The sequence below is a fragment of the Protopterus annectens genome, chromosome 17.part0 (genome assembly GCF_019279795.1).
Source record: "Protopterus annectens isolate FY-2018-M chromosome 17.part0, PAN1.0, whole genome shotgun sequence".
In the NCBI taxonomy this organism is placed as follows: domain Eukaryota; kingdom Metazoa; phylum Chordata; order Ceratodontiformes; family Protopteridae; genus Protopterus; species Protopterus annectens.
The window spans coordinates 647,320,445-647,340,497 of record NC_056751.1 but is presented as its reverse complement, the minus strand read 5'-3'; the positions used below and the strand labels follow the sequence as shown (position 1 = coordinate 647,340,497).

Here is a 20,053-nt window from a genome sequence, read left to right as displayed (position 1 = left end):
AAGATTAAAGATTTAAGTAGTGGTATATAAAGAGTTTTTAGAAATGAAATATCAAAAATGCACTTGTCTCCCAATGTAAACTTGAGAGCTAAAGGCAAACATGTCTAGACACTAAAGCGGCAAGCAAGATCTGACAGATGTTTGGGTGGTGCATTATGGGTAAGGAAGGAGCTCAAGAGTTTGTTGGAGACAATGAGCTAGTATAACAGTCAGATCAGAGGATTGGATCTCAACTCTTTAGTTGAGGAATGAATGAAAACTGACAACATCATATCAAACAGTTCTTTCCAGATACAATATAAAATCTAAATCCTGTTCCATACCATCCCACAGTTAAAAATATCATCCACAAATCTACAAAACAGAACATTCATTAAAATGGCTTGTTGTGTTCTGAAACATAGTCCATCTCCAATAAAGCCAATACAAAGTTAATATATGTAATAGCAACAGGAGTACCCATCACCACCCCATTCTTCAGCAAGTATAGATATTCATTAAAAAATAATATATATTCTCTAAAACTAGTGTTAGTAATTCACATACTGTGCTTATAGAAGTTGTGGACATAGTTGTCTGTTGATGTAATTTTTTAACACTTCATTTGAATAACTATGTAGACAGAATCAATATCTAAAGTCACAATGTTGTTTCTCCTTATTCATCGAATGCCACACAATTCATGTAAAAAGAAAATCAGTGTTGCCCTTGATATAACTTGTAGAATGCTATAAAGTCCCATTCAATCTCTTTTCCAAAAAGAAGGATATGGGGTTCCAACAATCCTCTAGCAGATATTATGGATTTCTTTGGTGGATTTGAAAAGACTTTATGAGTTTTAGGTAACCCATAGTAAATGGGAATGATAAGCTGAGAAACATAAAAAAGTTCATTATATCTAAAGAGAATTTATCATTTGGGTACATGCTATATTGGTTTATTGGTTCGTAGCTGTTTACTAGGCTAACAAACTTAAGGACCTTTTTAAGCCTAGCCATGCATCCTAAATCTTTGGCAAGTTATGGTATCCTTGATAAATGTAAGCAGGGGCCTGGAAGGTGAAAATTACAAGCAGGGTCCTGTGAGATGAACTGTTTACAAGTGCCTGTGTCCATTAGAGACATAGGTGCCAAAACAGGGATGAATTTCCTGTTCCCCATCCAATTGTCCAAATTACACTTGAATTGGGTTAGGGAGGAACTCTGCTTCACATGGATGGGGAGCCTATTCCAGAGAAGGGGTAGTCTCTGGGATACATACCTGTCTCTCCAGCAGGTCCTATTAATATCACAGGTAAGGTTTAAGTCCTTAGAATGGGTAAATCTGGTGCTGTTTGATGTGCGGATATGCAGGAGGTCCATCAGAGTGGAGTCTGACAATGCCTTGTATGCCAGACATAGATCTCCTCTCAATAGTCTGTAGGAGACAGAATACAGGGATAGGGCTTTGAGGTGGTCTGCATAGGACATGTTATATAAGCCCTGTATTCTTTTAGTAAGGAACCTCTTTGGACATTCCAGTTGTTGGATATACCTGGTTAGATACATACCAAAGGGGGCATTGTACTCAATTATAGGCCTGATGAATGCGAATACAATGGAACAATGACTTCCTTGTACCTAAATGCCATATCTTTATTTATAAGTTGCACAACATATTTCCTCACTAATGTAGACACATGATACTGTGTATATGTGTCCCCAAGTCCCTGACTACTATATCATCTCTTTGAGGTGTGTCAATATGATAGTTTCTAGGGGTGGATGACTTCCTGAAGCATACTGCTATGCATTTCTTGGCATTAAATTTTAGTCCATGGCTCTGACACCAGCTGTTTGTCTGTGTCAGCTCTTCCTGGACCCGAGTGTTCAGTACATTAGTAATTTGTTCAACTCTTATTCTGTTAATAGGTTCACATATTTCATTGACAGATAGCAAATCATTCACCCTATCCAAATAAAAATGTTTATCCATTACTATGACAGACATCTTCTCAGCTCTTTTAATGTTTTCATCATTCATAATCAAGGCTTTTTGTGCTTTTTTCTATTCCTAGGTTCATAGGTAGGTACTAGGCTATCTGGCCAAGGGTATTTATAAGCCTAGCCAAAGTGTGTCAGCTTTCACCGCCCCATTGATTAATTAACTGATCCTCTGTCAAGCAGAGCCAATGAAGTGATCCCAGGGGTGTGTTTTCTGTTACCCATCCACTCGTCAAGGTTTTTCTTGAAGAGTGTTAGTGAGGGGCTCTGTCTGATGTAATTTGGAATTTTGTTCCAAAGCATGGGGAGTCTCTGTGACAGGAATCTATCCCTCCAGCATGTTCTATTTATTGTTGTGGTGAGGTTTAGCTCACTAGAGCGCATGGCTCACAGTGACTTGGATTTCTTTAGGTGGAGCATGTCCATCAATTCTGAGTTGGACATGGCTTTGTAAGTCAGGCAGAGATCACCTTTGAGTAAGCGATATGCCACTGAGTACAGCTGGAGTTTTTTCAGTCGGGCTGCATAAGACATGTTTGAGACCAGTAATACTCTTGGTGAGGTACTTTTGTGGTCTTTCCAGCTGTTGGAAGTGTCTTGTGAGGTACATCCCAAATGGGGCATTGTACTCTATGATGGATCTAATGAGTGACGAGTAGAGGGGCACTATAACCTCTTTATTTCTAGATGCGAACCCTTTAGTATGTAGGTGGGCCACATAGAAGGATTTCCTAACTAATTTAGCAATATGATTGTCAAAGGAGAGATTACTATCTACCTAGGTCCCCAGATCTCTTATTACCTCTTATGTATTAAGGGGGCTGCCACCTATGTGGTAATTCATGGATGTTTTGTTTTTCCCAAATGGGATGACTATGCATTTTTTGGCATTTAGCTTGAGGCCATGACTTTGACACCAGGTGTCCGTCTCAGTAAGGCCCTTTTGGAGGATGTCCATGTCAGCCATAGAGTCAATTATGGCTCCCAGTTTGCAGTCATTGGCGAACTTGGTTAGCCATAGTCCTCCTGTGTTTGCCTGTACTTCTGAGAAGTATATGCCGAACAGTAGGGGTCCCAGGACCAAGCCTTGTGGGACACCACTTGTGACTGGTTTAGAGCCGGACGTGGAGCCCCCTATTCTTACCGTGTGAGTTCTGTCTGTAAGCCAGTTGGCAACCCATCTCATGACGTATGGGTTTATGTTCAGGCTGGTGAGTTTTTCTGTAATATCCGAGTGGGGAATGGTGTCAAAAGCCTTGGAGAGGTCAAGGTAGGCTGTGTGAACCACCTTTCCCTCGTCTATGGCCTTGATGACTGTCTCGAAGAAGTCAACCAGGTTTAGTAGGCATGATCTGCTCTTAACAAAGCCAAACTGGGTCGAGTCAAGTGTTTGGAGGCTCCCAATGTCTTTGTTAAGGAGTTCCATGATGATGCACTCCATAGCCTTGCAAACTAGGCTAGTCAGGCTTATGGGACGATAGTTACCAGGGTCAGTTGTGGCCCCTTCTTTGTGGAGTGGAATAACTGTTGCTGCGTGCCATTCTATGGGCACATAGCCTGTGCAGAGGCTGAGGTTGAACAGCGTGTTTAGGTTGGGGGTTAGTTCATTCTGTAGTTTGTGCAAGACGCAGCCTGGGACACCATCTGGTCCCACTGATGCTGTGTTTTTGGCTTTTGAAAGGGCTGTTTTCACCTGTGCGTCTGTGATTTTTGGGACACTACACTTTTCTGGTATTGTTGTAGGCCCTTTTTGTGGGGAGAGGGGGTGACGTTTGCACTGAATCTATCTGCCAGGATGTTGGCAATATCAGTAGGTTCAGTATATTTTGTGCCATTTTGCACTAGTTCAGTGCATATCTGCGAGTTGCCACTTAGATTCTTAACATAGCTAAACAAGGCTTTGTGGTTATCTTTTGAATCCTTGGCTATTTTTCTTTCAAAGTAAGCCTTGGATGATTTCATGAGGGACCTTAGTTTCTTACTGATACTGATCAGGGATGTCTTTCCTTCTTGGGATTTGCATTTTTTCTGAGCTAGTTTCCTACTTCTATTGTATAGCCTGTTTATTGCAGGGGTCCACCAAACTGGTTTCCTTGTGTTAAAGGAGTGAGTCTTGGTTTTGCCAGGGATGGCACGATCCATGCATCCTTGTAAGTGCTCATAGAGTGCATTTGTAAAGGTTTCTTTATCTTGGGCAGTGTTATCCTTTAGTGTGGGGGCTGTGAAACTTACCAACTCTGTCTTAAGTAAGGTGAAGTTTGCTTTAGAAAAGTTTTTTACTGTGGTTTCCTTAGCTGGGGGTGGTGGTGGGGTGTGGACATCCAGAGTGATTAGTTTATGGTCTGATCTAACCAGTGACGGGTTGACCTCTGGTGTGGAACACCTGTTGCCCATGTTAGTGATGACCAGGTCCAATATGTTTTCACCTCTGGTAGGGGAGTTTACCAGCTGATCCAATAAGCTATTCCTTAGTAAAATTATAATATGTATATCTGTAACTGGCATTACTTCCCAGAAAATATTCATATAGTATATCTTCCTCACAGGCTTTTTGAAAGGCTAAAACCAGATAATTTCTCTGTTGAATAAAAGTACTTTTCCTCTTAATGAGCTACCTAGTAACTTTACACTTCCCAGTATTTGGAAACAACAATTTCAAATTTAAATCTGTTAAACACAATCTAAGATCAGTTAAAGTTTGTGAAATGCCATCACTACTCACTGGTATAAAAGTCATTCCCTTATTTAAAACTGAGAGTTCAGTTTCTGTCAACAAATAACTAGAATTATACAATGACCCCCCCCATTAATATTCCAAAACATGCATGCTGATTGGCCAGTGTGCCCATTGTAAATCCCACAATATACCAATGGAAAAAGGTCCGGTCTTGCAGACTTTTTTCCATTGGTATAAAGTGCTCAAAACATTTTTTTTACAAAATAAAAAAAAAAAAAAAAAAAGAAAAAATGGAGCAATGGAGACTTTCTTTTTTCTGTTGCTTCCATTTCAAAGCATTGTTATACTGGGTATGCTTGGAACGCAAGTCCCATACGCATGCGCAGTACATCAAAACAAGGGAGCAGTGTACCACAACCAGAGGAAGAACAGTAATGCGCCATTATACAAAGACATTATTTAAGAAAAAAAATTTTTTTCTTAAATAATGTCATTGTATAATAGCAATAACCGACCCCATGGTTGTGGTATATTGAAATTTACCCACGGTTGGCTTTATTTAATCACACCAACCATGGGTAAATCTTCAATATATCACACCACATTGTCAGTTATTGCCTAAATATTGTGGACAAGGAAGTCATTAGCAGGTTCTACCTGTTACTGATTCCGGAATGACTGCAAGTCATCAAGCCTAAGTAGTCCTGTCTCTGCTGTGTCATTTTATTCTTTCTATGCATCCATTTCTGCTGTGACTGCGACTCTGTTGACATCTCACTGGAAGGGTGGAAGGGGGAATTCTGAAGAATAGTAAAAAGTCTAGAGGATCAAGGGCTAAAATCAAATTTGCATCAATAACAGCAGGCAGAGATACTTGCTGAGGTTTGGATCATTGGATTTCTTGAGCACCATCATCAGAGCCAGAATGTTTAATGAGTGTATGTTTATTTTTCTTCTCTAGGTATTGAGACTTTGACCAAGAGAAAACTTTACTTAGTTTAAAACTATTTATGTCACTTTTAGGTTTGCTTTTTTTACTTGCACTTAGATGCTATTCAAAGGCAGAGGCACATTCAAAATTAGTGTTTCCCCTCCTCATTACTATTAAACGACTGATGGTCCATCACAGCGCTATACGTATGTGTGGTGTCAGCTTTCAATTCAACTGTTATTGGCTGAAAAAAGTCATTAATAAGTTGCATGTATTCAGTGCTACATTTTAAATTAACTGCCATTTTCTTAAAAGCTGTGGATGTTTATCCCCATACATGGGCATTTTTTAAATATGAAGCCCATGTGGCACTATTATTAATTGTATATATGCCTCAGTGCTATAGTGTGCTATTGTAGTTTCTTGAACTGTTGGAATTTTAATCTGTAAATCATGTAAAAGATTTTTAAAGTCATTACATGTTTCCATGGCCATATTTACTGCATTATGGTTATTTATTCTTTTCAGGTTTACTGTACACATCCACCAGGGAAATTCAAATAACAGCTCTTCTAGGCGTTGCAGTTTCAAAGAGAATTTCATAAAAATTGCACCTTGGCTTGCATTTGGCTAAAGCCTACAGAAAACCTCCAGGATATGATTCCAGCTCATTACTATAGCGTCCACTAGATATATTTCAGGAATTAGCTATGACTCGGTTGATGTACTCCTTGCCTCCAGGGTCTTCAGGTAAGCCCCTGCTTACCTGTTTTTAATCCTGCAAATGAAGAACGCACATCCTCCTTAGCTCTTGAATGCAAGGATGTACCTAGGCATACTCTTTGTACTCTGAAGAATACATTTTTTCCTGAATATATTTGAAACAGTGGAGCTTTATCAAACCATATAATGTCTATAACCATTTAGATTAATGATTCTAAAAACATGTATGTAGCATGTTTACAGACAGGACTGCAAATCTAAAAACAATACCTCTAATTGTCTTTAAATGAGCAGTTAAAAATGTTGTACACATTAAGTTTGGGGGGGGGCAGCTTGAGTGATATGACCATTTTTTAAATGTCAGGTAGACTGGAGGATAGCGATAAGCATTTATGAGTACAAACGGAATTCACTGGCTACTCCCCTGCTTGCATGCAACCTTCTTTTGTACAGTAATAATCAACAGTTTACTAGCTAATATAAGTTAATTTCCTGTTAACCACTCTGCAAGAATATCCTCACACAAAGTTACTTTGCCAACTGGACACAAATGTTCCTTTTCTGGGTCAACCCGGGAGCACTGTCTGGCCAAGTGACTTGCTCAGAGTCAAACAGTGGGCAAATGAAGATATAAGAATTAAGCCCTGTATTTTGACTAGAAGCAGCAGGTTGTTAACTGTTCAGCAGTATTTCATTGGTGGGCCAACTGATTTTTGAGGTAATATGTAAGCAGTTGTAGGTGGGAATTATAAGGGAATAGCAGACATCCCAGGAGTATTGTGAGATGCAACACTGAGGTGTAGGGCCTCCTCAAACCTACAATGTCTATTATTTCCATGTCCAGCATTACTGCTCCTACTAAACAGCCTTCTTATTCCTGTTGCTCTGTGGCTTTTATTCTCTGCTTTATAAATGGCTTATGTTATGTTGTTGTTTTTCTTCTTTCGGCTTTTCCTGGTTAGGGGTCGCCACAGCGGAACTCCGGTCCGCTAATGATTGGCAGTAGATTTTTACAGTGCCGAGGTGCCAGCTCGATGCCCAACCTTCCATTCTACGCATTTCTTTCGAACTCCACTTGAAATGGGTTATGTTATGTATACTTTTTAATTGTCTATTTGTTAATAATGTATGGTTTTAACAGGTAGTTATCTCTTCTTTAGAAATGGTTTATGTCTACTTTTTTTAATTGTCTGTTTGTTAATACTATATAGTTTTAACAGGTAGGTATTGCAGCCATTTGCTATAAAGTTTAAAACTGAAAACAACTTCAGCTATATTCCTATAAAAATATCTTAAATGGTTGTCATGGCATTCTTCTATTATTTACAGTATTATTTATTACAATAAAATCCATATGGTGTAAACTTTTTTTTTAATAAAAAGAATCATTTGGAGAATTCTTAACTGTCTTCTGTCATAATTATTCTTGTTACTTCTATAAATGCAAAAGATCTATCTAATTCAGTTCCTTTTTGAATGATTTTGTATCTTCATTTTATGCTGTTTACTACATTTTATGCTATTTACTATGTTTTTACTGTCTTTTTGACAATACCTGGATCGCTGTGTAACTTATAACCTGTTTATACTTCTAAATATGTTGTATAACCATGTTTCTTGGTGCTTTTCTCCCCAGGTCTCCACTGAAAAAGGACTTTTTGTTCAGTAGACATTACCCGGTAAATAAATATACATTTTTCTGTGACACATGTTCATCTCTCATTTCTTGAATGGGTTTTCTCTTTAGAAGGGCATGGGGTACTCTAAATGAATTGATTCTGCTGAAAATGTAGGCACATTTCATTGTAGAGACTGTAGGGTGTGAATAGACTTGCACAAATTCTGCACTCTATACCAGGTTCAGTAGCTTGGCTCCCTACTGAAATGTCGGCACTCACAACCCAAAATGACCAAAAACACAGAAGACTGAATCTGAAAAATCGCTCTTCCCCTTTAAACTTATTTTTGTAGGCAAGCCCCCCACAACCCCAACATTATATATACCGGCTCTGAGATTGCCATATCTCAGGAAAAGAGAATATTCCGAGAAATGTCATCTTCAACTTAATATATGTAAGTCCATTCTTTTGGCCATTCAGTCTCCGTATTTTGGGACTCACTGGAGAGGGTCATGGCAATTCAGATGGTTACCCAATACCTTATATAAATGAACTTAACAGATATTCTGAGGTCAGTTTTCTTTTTCTTTAGAAAACAGACCTTGGGAATTTACTTTTAGAAAGAGTTCTGAAACACGATCTGCTACACATACCAAGTTAGAAAAGTAAACACATTTCTACATTTCTTAGTTTTAAAAGTATTTTTATGGTGTATGACAATAACAAGGAAGCATTTATTACAGAAAAAATGGTCTGCAGCTTTGCGTTACACTGATATTGATTAGGATTGACAGCATTGTGTGAGGATGGTCCTTTGTGATATGTATGCATGCATGCATGTTTGTGTGTATATGGTAAGAGTGGAGAAAAAGTGGGATAGTAGCAAGCCCAAGCAAAGCTAGCTGCAAGGTATTATCAGCCTCTAAAGTTTCCATCAACATTTTATTTAAAATTCTTTAAACATAAGAAAGTAATATTTTCTTGTGGTGTAAGTAAATCAGATCTATTATTGAATACGCCCCCAAAAGACTGAAGTTCAAATAAAGACTAAAAAGAATGATAAGGAGTACCCCAGCCCTATTATAAATCCAGTGAATGCCTGAAGGCATAGATTCCCTTTCTGCGCAATGCATCTTGAACGAAGTTGAGGAAGCTGTAACATCCATTGTCTTCACTCACAGAATAAAAAAAACTCCCATGTGAGTTACTGAAGAGAAAAACAAACTGAAGCATCAGCGAAAGGAGTCCAGGCTTATATGACTCACTTAATACGACAGTAGGCATGCCCTTACCATGTTAAAGTACAGCAAAAATGTAACCATACCTCATATTTGTGTAATTACATATGCACAATAACAAAAAAGGAACACAAATCATTCTCTGATTAGATGACCACTGTCAGGGAATTGCTAATTGATCTGCGCACAACCTAATATGTTTATGACCAAACAGCTTATTGCACTGCATAAATATGCTCATTTATGTTGTTCTTGCATCTCCCCACCCAGGGCCTTGCCAATGACTTTGTTACTTTCACCCTATCAACTCATTCAGTCTGCATGGGGGGGGGGGGCAGAGGTTAGCTCTTCCTGGGTAAGGTGACAGTCCCATGTCCCATTCATTCCTGCCCAGAAACCTCAATTGGTTGTCTGTTCCCTGGCAAGAGTAGGCTGGAAAGGAGAAGGCTAGCTTGATACTGCTGGGTGTGGGGGTGCAGTTTACCATCTTCCCATGGGAACAACAACCTCCCACTTGGCAGCTCATCTCTCGAGCCTCAAATCACTGTCTCCTGAAGGTAAGCATACCTCTGCATGCTGTGCTCCCCTCAGCTTCCTAATGCTTGATGTACTATGACAGCATGGGGCCAGCAGGTTCAGATTCCACTGATAAACACCTAGTACTTCATCTAGGTGTTATCCATGTGGCAATCCAGAGCCACCTGTCTTCTCTAAAATGGATGAGTTAGCAGTGGCCACTGAATAGATCCTCCTTGGCCAGTCCCTACAGGCATCTGAGATGCTAATCAAATTCAGGTCACCTGTATAGTAGTTAGGGCTTTATCCATCTACATAATGGAACTACCTTCATAATTCTGATCTTGATCTGGCTGATATGACACTAGTAGTGTTTAATGGATTGGGGAAATCGGACACTGCTTTGTGCTTAGCCACTTTAAAGTATATTTAATGATAGAGGGACAACAATGGCAGTTAATGTGAGTAACATTTGCAACATCCCATCTTATCTAAGGACTACACCATGAGTAACATTACAGTAGCATAGCAAGGGCAGGGTGAGAGGGGAAGCTGCCCTTGTCGCAAACTTTTGGGGGGGCTACTCAGCCAACCTCTACAATTATTTTGCATTAGCAAGCAGTTTGCTACATTTCAAAAGAAAAAAAAAAGTATTTTTTTAAGTAAAACCTGAGCACTGTAGCACTCTGTGCAGGCAGGGTGTAAACTATAGCAACTGTTTGCTACATTTGTAGTAAGTAGTTTGCTACAGTTTAAAAAGGAGTATTTTTTTAAATGAAAGTATAAGCACTATAGCACTCCAAATCGGCAGGGTATGTTAAAGGAAGGTTGAAAGCAGGGACACAGAAACAGGCTGGATTAGAGGTGTCATGTATCTGTCCACCTAGTTGGTGTTCCTGTAGAAGGAATGTCCAGTTTTTTTTTTTTTGTTCTTGAATACAATAAGAGCTGAGGGGGTGGAGCACTCATTCATAATACCGGCCCAGTGCACTGGTTCAAACAGCTATGCTTCTGATCATCACACTGATTAACTATTCTCAAGGGTCATTAGTTGTCATGAATGTACTGAGCTTGGGCAATCATAGATATTGGAAACCAGTCCTATATAGAGAGTTCAGACTGTCTGTGATTACCAATTTCAGAGTTAGTGTATGTACGCAATAAGGGCTGTAAAAGGTGTCATCTCAGATTTATGACATATAAGTGGGGGTGGGATAGGGTGCATTCCAGTGGCAACTCAAAGTGAGTAGATGTAAGCAGCATGGGGTATGGTGGATGCTATCCCTAAATCAGTTTATAAGAGATTTGCCCATATGCAAATACGTTTTATCTAGCGTGTTTCTTTGCCTGTCAGTGATTGTACTGCTATTAATGGACTGAAAAACACAACTTTTATTAATATCAATATTTCTTCTTCTGGGACCTGTTTCATTGACAGTTGTGTAGTTAGTTGTCCATAAAAAGGATGAGACCCTTAAAACGTTTACCTAAAGAAATACGGAAAGAATTCAAATGGAGTCATCATTCAAAATTACAGATTTTCTTGTTCTTCCATGTGTATTACAAAATAATTTATTATTATTATTCACAGATACAAATATTTTAGTATTGTATATCAGCCAAGGCACAGCACCCTTTAAATGAGTGCAAGCAACCATTACTATGGAATTGGAAAGCACATGGTTTCACTTATGGAAAGACTGGCAGGAGAAACTAGATATGATGATTGCATCAAAACATATGAAATAAGCTGACAGATTCTGCATTACTAGTTTCATGTAACTGCTAATGTGCTGACTATTTAAAGTGGTTTACATTTAATTATTGCATTTCACTAATCATAACATTCAAATTTAATACCTTCTTAAAATCCTGCCTCACATCTTCAGTTTTATCCCCTGCTACACTATAATACTCTCTGAAATGTTTCAGTATAGCCTTCTGTTTCTCTGAGCCCAGAGCATGGAATGTATGGACATCTAGTAATAAAAGTATACTCAGCAATGATCATACTTCTCAACCTCTTAGAGCAAGAAATCTGGACAAAGCCATAAATAATGAATGGACGAAGGCCGAAAAATAGAGAACATTTTTAAATATTGCTCTTACAAACTTAGAAAATTGATAGAACAGAATGTTTTGCATTAGCATGAATTTTCTGAAGGGTACGAAGTCTGAAACTCGTATGTCTTTTATCATTTCTGACTACAGTTCTTAATTATTTGCCAGTGATTTACCTAATACAGCAATTTATGAGAAACAAACCAAAAATGTGAGGCAACAATCTGGACAGTTGAGAGGTATGCCACTGATATGTTCACAATCACCTGAAAGTTACATTTTCTTATGAGCTAACACATGCCAATAACTCTATGGTCATGTAATAACTTGTCAGCTGGGTCACGAGACAGGGCTTGGTAGTACTGGAAAAATAACAAAAGTGAAGCGACCCTACCCTACCGAAATACAAACGGTTGAGATAAAGTGAAACATGCTATCATCATCCACTATACAGATGATTCATCCCTAATCTGTTCTACCAAGAATCTGGAAAAACTATAACAGATAAACCAGGAATCTGTTGAAAGTTGGCTCCATGATTCAGAATTGCTTCTAACCCCCCTCAAAATCTAAACGAGTCCTATTTACCCCCAAAAATTCTCTCACCAGAAGTACCAAAACTGAACCTGTAACCCATGCAAAACTTGAAACATGACTTTCATCTAAAACAAGCATGTGTGTGTGTATATATATATATATATATATATATATATATATATATATATATATAGGTTAATAGGTAGGTACTAGGTTTTTGGCCCTAGGGCCTATACAAGCCCAACCAAAAAGGTACCCTGGCTTTTGCCACCCAAGAAAATTATTTTCCTGTGCCACTGTCCAGCAGAGCCACAGAAGTGATCCCAGGGGTGAATTTCCTATTTCCCATCCAATCATCAAGATTTTTCTTGAAGAGTGCTAATGAGGATAGTTGTTTGATATAGATAGGTAGTTTATTCCAGAGTATGGGAAGTCTCTGGGACACTAAACTATCCTTCTGGCATGTTCTGTTTATTGTGGTGACAAGGTTTAGGCCCCTAGAGCATGTAGCATGGAGGGATTGGGATTTCTTTAAGTGGAGCATGTCCAACAGCTCTGGGTTTGACATAGCTTTGTCTCTGAGTAGGCGATATGCGATGGAGTAAAGCTGGAGTTCTTTGAGACGGTCTGCATAGGGCATCTGTTTGAGGCCAGTAATCCTCTTTGTGAGGTATTTCTGCGGCTTTTCCAGTTGTTGTAGATGTCTTGTGAGGTACATACCAAAAGGAGCATTGTACTCTATAATGGGTCTAATGAGTGATGAGTAGAGGGGAACAATGACCTCTTTTTTGCTGGATGAGAAACCTTTTGTGATGTGGTGTGCCACATAGAAGGATTTCCTGACTACTATGGCAATATGATTATCAAAGGAGAGACTACTGTCCACCTGTGTCATAAGGTCTCATCACATTTTTGGTATTAAGTATACTACCGCCTATGTTGTAGTTCATGGGTACAGAGTTTTTACCAAAGGGGATGACAATGCACTTTTTGGCATTGAGCTTGAGGCCATGGCTTTGACACCAGGCATCTGTCTCAGTGAGGCCCTTTTGTAGGATGTCCACATTGTTAGGAGTTTCGATTATGACTCCTAGTTTGCATTCATCTGTGAACTTCGTTAGCCAAATACCTTCTGTGTTAGCCTGTACTTCAGAGAAATAGATACCAAACAGGAGAGGACCCAGGACTGAACCTTGTGGTACTCCACTTGTCACTGGTCTGAAGTCGGATTTGGTGTCTGCTACTTTCAAATGGGGGGGATGGTATTGAAAGCCTTGGCAAGATCTAGATAGGCTGTGTGAACCACTTTACCCTCGTCTACGGCTTTGGTGACTGCTTCAAAGAAGTCTATCAGGTTAAGGAGACATGATCTGCCTTTTACAAACCTGAACTGGGTGGGGTCCAGAGTTTGGAGATTACCAATATCTTTGTTTGTAAGTTCCATGATGATACGTTCCATAGCCTTGCAGACCAGACTCTTCAGGCTAATGGGGCGGTAGTTCCTGGGGTCCGTGGTGGCTCCCCCCTTGTGGAGTCGGATAACTGTCACTGTGAGCCATTCAGCAGGCACAAAGCATGAAGTGAGGCTATGATTGAACATGGTACTTAGGTGGGGTGCCAGTTCATTCTGTAGTTCATGTAGAACGCAGCCTGGGATGTTGTCTGGTCCCATGAATGCTGTGTTCTTGGCTTTGGAGAGTGTGGTTTTTACCTGTGCAGCCGTGATTACAGGAACTTTGCATTCTTCCTGTATAGAGATGGGCCCTTTAGAGGGTGAGAGGGGGATAAAGTTAGCACTGAACCTATCTGCCAGGATGTTGGCAATATCAGTTGGGTCTGTATATTTAGTGCCATTGTGCTGTAACTCTGTGCAGATCTGAGTGTTGGCATTGAGATTCTTGACATAGCTATAGAATGCTTTGTAGTTGTCTTTAGAATCAGTGGTGATTTTGTTTTCGTAACTAGCTTTGGAGGATTTTATCAGGGATCATACCTTCTTACTGAGGCTGACCAAGGAGCTCCTCCACTCATGGGATTTTACTCTCTTTTGCAACAGTTTCTACCTTCTGTTGTACAGTTTGTTTATGGCAGGGGACCACCAGTTTGGCTTCCTTTAATGGAGGATAGCATCTTGGTACTGTTTGGGATAGCACGATCCATGCACTTGTGTAAGTGCGTATAAAGTGCAATTGTGTAGGATTCAGTAGTTGTAACTGTATTGTCCATCTGCATGGGTGTCATGAAGTTCACCACTTCTGTCTTAAGAAGCATGAAGTTGGCTTTGGAGAAATTTTTTGCCATGGTTTCCTTAGTGGGGGTGGGGGCAGGATGTGGATATCTAGGGTGATTAGCTTATGGTCGGATCGGACCGATGAGGCATTGACTTCAGGTGTGGAGCACCGGTCACTCATGTTGGTAATGACTAGATCTAGGATATTGTTGTCCCTGGTGGGGGTGTGGATAAGATTATCCAGGGTATTGGAGTTTATGAATTCCAGAAAGTGTTGAGCGAAGGAGTTGGTACATGAGTAGTTTCCCAGTTAATGGTGGGGTAGTTGAAATTGCCCATTATTAGGGTGTTTGGTTGAACGCTAATATTTTCCAGTACATCAAGAAAAGAGGAGTGGGAATCCTGGGGCATGGTGGGCGATCTGCAGCAAGCTACAATTTGGATTGCAGTTTTGCCCAGAGTTAGTTGCACTTGGATAACCTCAGATGCATTATGCTGAGCAACTAGCCTGGAGGTGTGAATATCCTTAATGAATATGGACACACCTCCACCTTTGGTGTTCTGGTCCAGGTTACATGGCTGAAAAGTATGGTATGAGTTATAGCCTGGTAGTGCAGGGGTGCTCTCTGGAGCCTTGAACCAGGTCTCAGTCACTGCACAGATATCGATGTTCTCCATTTTAAGGAGTGCCTCAAGTGAGTGCATTTTGAAATTTAGACTTCTAGCATTGAGTAGCATCACCCTCAGTTTTTGCTTGTCTGTTCCTGTTACGGTGGTGAAGTTGTCATCTGAACCTTGCCTAAAAAAGGCCCTATAGGGGCGGCAAGAACCTTAGCCAGTATCTGGAATCCCAGGGGTGACATAAATATATATATATATATTTAGTGGATATAAAAAGTATATACACTCCTGTTAAAATGCCAGGTTTTTGTGTTTTTGTGATATAAAGAAATGAGACCACAATAAATCATTTCAAAACTTTTCCCATTTGTAATGTGACCTATAACTTGTACAATTCAATTGAAAAACAAACAAATCTGTTAGGGGAAAAAAGATAAAAAATAAAAAACGTGCAATAAGCTGGTTGCATAAGTGTGCACACCTTTAAACTAATACTTTGTTGAAGCACCTTTTGCTTTAATTACAACATTCAGTCTTCTTGGGTACACACCTGCCATCAATTAGAGAGATTCTGATTAACTCCAAATAATGTTCAGATGTCCTAGTAGGATTTTCCTGACAGTTACTCACTTGCCTGCTACAGCAAAAGCCATGTTTCACAGAGAACTTACAAAGCAAAGGGATCTTATATGTCTGGACTTTGGGATAGAGTTGCAAGATGGAAGCCTTTCTAACACAGAAAAACATCCAGGCCCAGCTAAAATTTGCAAACAAATACATCAAGTCTCCCAAAAGCATGTGGGAAAATGTGTTATGGTCTGGTGAGATCAGGGTTGAACTTTTTGGCCACAATTCCAAAAGGTATATTTGACGCAAAATCAACACTTTGCATCACCAAAAGAACATCATCCCCACGGTGAAGCATGGTGGTGGTGGCAGTATCATGCTTTGGGGTTGCTTTTGTTTCAGCTGGAACTTGGGCTTTAGTCAAAGTGGAGGGAATTATGAACAGTTCCAAATACCAGTCACTTTTGGCCCAAAACCTTCAGGCGTCTGCTAGAAGGGTGAAGAGGAAGTTCACCTTTCAACACGACAATGACCCCAAGCATACATCCAAATAAAAAAATGGCTTCACCAGAAGAAAATTAAAGTTTTGGAACCCAGCCAGACTGCCCAGACCTAAATCCAATAGAAAATCTGTGGGGTGACTTGAAGAGGGCTGTGTACAAGAGATGCCCTTGCAATCTGACAGATTTGGAGCGCCTTTGCAAGGAAGAGTGGGCAAATATTGCCAAGTCAAGCTGTGCCATGCTGATAGACTCCTACCCAAGAAGACTTGAATGCTGTAATTAAATCAAAGGGTGCTTCAACAAGGTTTTAGTTTAAGGGTGTGCACACTTATGCAACCAGCTTATTGTACATTTTTTATTTTTTATATTTTTCCAGTAATTGATTTGTTTTTCAATTGAATTGTACAGGTTATAGGTTATATTAAAGGTAGAAAACGTTTTGAAATGATTTATTGTGGTCTCATTTTTTTATATCACAAAAACCTGGAATTTTAACAGGGGTGTGTATAAGTTTTATATCCACTGTATATATATCAAAAATTTGGAGTCCCCTATAGAATAAAGACACACTGTACAGATGACATTAGGAAACCGACTGCCACAACTTCCCTTCTCCCACCCTTCTAAACAATGCTCCCATTTACATAAATCTGAAGGTCACCCAATCCCACCATACAGAACATACCAACGTTTAGTGCTGAAACAACTTCAGTGGATTGAACTGCAACACAGACCGTAACTTCTCTATTAGTCACTACACACAAAATCTTCAAATGAGATAATACCCAAGTATCAGTAACATAATATATCACTGCTCTACCAACAGAAGTCTCTGCTCCACAGAAAAGCACCTATTTTTGGAAAATGTATTAACTTTGCATCCATGAACACTGTATATAAGCCTAGACCTAGATACCAATGTTAGTAATGACCATTACACTGTAGTTGCTCTACTTATTGGCTGTTGATTATTCACACATTACCTTCTCAGATATCGTACTGCCTTTTTGCTGATTATTTTAGACCTTTAGATATGTATGTAACACGTACAATGCAAATGTTATGGATATATCTGTAAAATGTATAATGAAAATAAGGTATCTCTGTACAGCCATGGCTCTGCTTAGCTGTTCTTACTGTTCAATATATTTTATTTTGTTTTCGCTTTTGGTTTAATAATTAAGACTACCTACTTAATGCAGTGATATGCACCTTTTGCTTTCTAAGCATTGTGATAGTTTTTGTAATATTTTTATTAGACTTCCACAACCCTTTCTTACTGTAACCTTTTGTAAACTTAATGCATGTATTTTATGTGGCACAGTTCTCCCTGGGTCTCTGCTGAAAAGGGACATTGTGCCAAGTCAGACTATCCCAGTAAATGCATGCTAATAAATAACTAAATATGTTGTAGTAATCTATCTAAAGTTATCTGGTCTCACTTCTTACACTGTGGTATGAGAGCCCAGGTCACACAGTATCTGGCCCAGTGTTACACAGGATGTCGATAAACAAATCCTTGATAATGAAATGCAATACAAAAAGTGATTTGATTCCCTTGCTGGGGTGGTCTATATGGATTTCAACTCATCGGGCAAACTTTGCACTACAAATAGTCCTACATTATTAAACAGTGACATTTATTTGTTCAAGTAGATAGTTATGTTGGCAAAGAGCCTGTCTGTTACTGCTGTGTTTCTTGTCTTCCTTTGTGTTTCATTATTAACCAGAAACAAGATTTTTCTGCTCATTTTCCCCATCACTCATCATGCCCCTTAATTTCTCTGCTTAACATGTTCCAGGCTTGGTCAAAAATTCAATGAAAAGAAATGAAAAAAAAAGACAGAATAGATCTACCTTTCATGTTTTCCTTTTCTTCTGGTCCATCAAACACAGTCAGAAAATCATCATAGCAGTTGTTTCCATTTTCACCACTGTCATAAATGTCAAAATGTCCAAACACCAATTTTATTATTTTCTTCTTTGGACAAATGATCCTCCACTCACATCTGCATTAAGAAAACAATAGTTTTGACTGATAAAGAACAGTTGCATGAGAATTATGGATTATTTCAGAATATAAAGCTGATTATTTACAGAAGAAAAAATGCCAGCAGTAGTGTAATCATCTTTACTAAAGCTAAAGTAATATATACTGGAAAATCTTAAAGACACTTTTATACTTAGGCCATAACACCTTATCTGAATAAATGTAAGTAAAGGATTAAATGCAGCAGAGACATATTTACATATAGGCCATAACTCCTTACCTCAATAAGTAGAAATAAAATAGATATAAGACTACAATGCAGTAGACACTTGACTGAATATAGTTTTAGGTATAAAAAGCTTTGTCCAAAATGGAATTTGTATAGTGATTTCAAACAGTGCTCTTGTGGGAACAATGACCCACTCCTACACATGTGCACATACCTATACAGAGTAGATAACACCTTTCTTCCCATCCTTTCTTATTATAATGTATTGATTGGTGACCATGTTCCATAATTGTAAAATTCAACCAGTTGTGCATTATTGTACATTTAATACTCACACTGCTTTTCTAATCTCAAACACAAGGAGGCCGCTCACTAGTAATCATGATACTTGAGATGTTATTCAGATAAGTCTAAGGGATTTTGTTGTCACAGTCTGACACTATGATTTCCTGCAGGGGGCTATTTGACCTTTGTGCAAAAGACCTGGTAAATCTAGTGTCCAAAATATATGTCTACGATGTTGTAATTATGTCAGGCATAAAAAATATATAAATTTCACCTGAAAGCAATATTCATTTGTAACATATCAAGGCTATAATGCCATTCTTTAGTATCTAAAATTGTGGGGTCAAATTCAAAGATGTGTTGAAAACTCTGAAGTTAAGATTGTAGCCTTAGGCACTTTTGTAGCTAAATTCACTGTTATTTCTTGAAAGATTCAAATAGTAATCTCTAAGGGGCAGAGATACAGCTTCATAGAGATAGTCCCGAGTGTCTTAGTTCATGTACCTTTATTGCCACTGTTCAATATATCATATTGCACTGTTTTCATTGTGGATGTTATGCTAAAACATTTCAATATGCTGAGTACAGTAATGCCTTAGAATATATCTTTACTAAGCTGCCATTAAATAAGATGTAAAACATCTCTGTATTGTACAAACTATTTTGTATTTGCATCATGCCATAGTTGACATGCTAATTATCTAATCTAGTAATGTGTAGGGTCAAATTCATCACAGTGATGTGGTGATACCTCAGAGGGAAGAAAGATTCCTCAATATTATTTGTAGCAGATTATCTAGCTACTAATACTCAAAAGTGTCTTAACAAAATCTAAAAGGGGGATATAGCTTTTTTCATTAAGTCAGTTTATCGGTACATTTAGACATGTTAACCAACATAGCCAGAAATGTTGCATCATACCTGGTTGCCACTGAGAGTGTTATTTTCAATGGGGAACACTGTAACAGCCTTGAATACTTCTTTACTGAGTTGTCATCTCTGTATTTTATTAGACTTTTTCATAAGTAACATGGCATGGCTACAAAATCATGCTTTTATGTCATTAAATGCTGTTGGGTCAAATTTACAGGTATGCTGCACTGCACATTCTGAAATTAATACTACAATCTTAGGTTTGTTTTACAGCTAAATGCTTTATTATTATTATTATTATTACCTGAACATTTTGTAATAAACTTACACTGCTAGCTAAAACAGTATTCTTGCATTGATTTGTATTTCATTGTGTACAGCCGCCCAAATATGATAAACTTCATGGCATGCTAATTACAGCATAAGCAGCTGAACTGTATGCTAATCAACCAATTCAAGATGGTGGAGCTA

The 20,053-nt window shown here is 38.7% G+C and overlaps 1 long non-coding RNA gene across 1 annotated transcript in view; it reads right to left on the bottom strand.

Moving 5' to 3' along the window:
- Positions 1-20,053, bottom strand: part of LOC122791853 — a 105,415-nt gene that overhangs the window by 45,118 nt on the left and 40,244 nt on the right. The window contains exon 2 of the long non-coding RNA XR_006363210.1: positions 18,063-18,214. This is a non-coding gene — a long non-coding RNA (uncharacterized LOC122791853). The remainder of the gene's footprint in view (positions 1-18,062; positions 18,215-20,053) is intronic.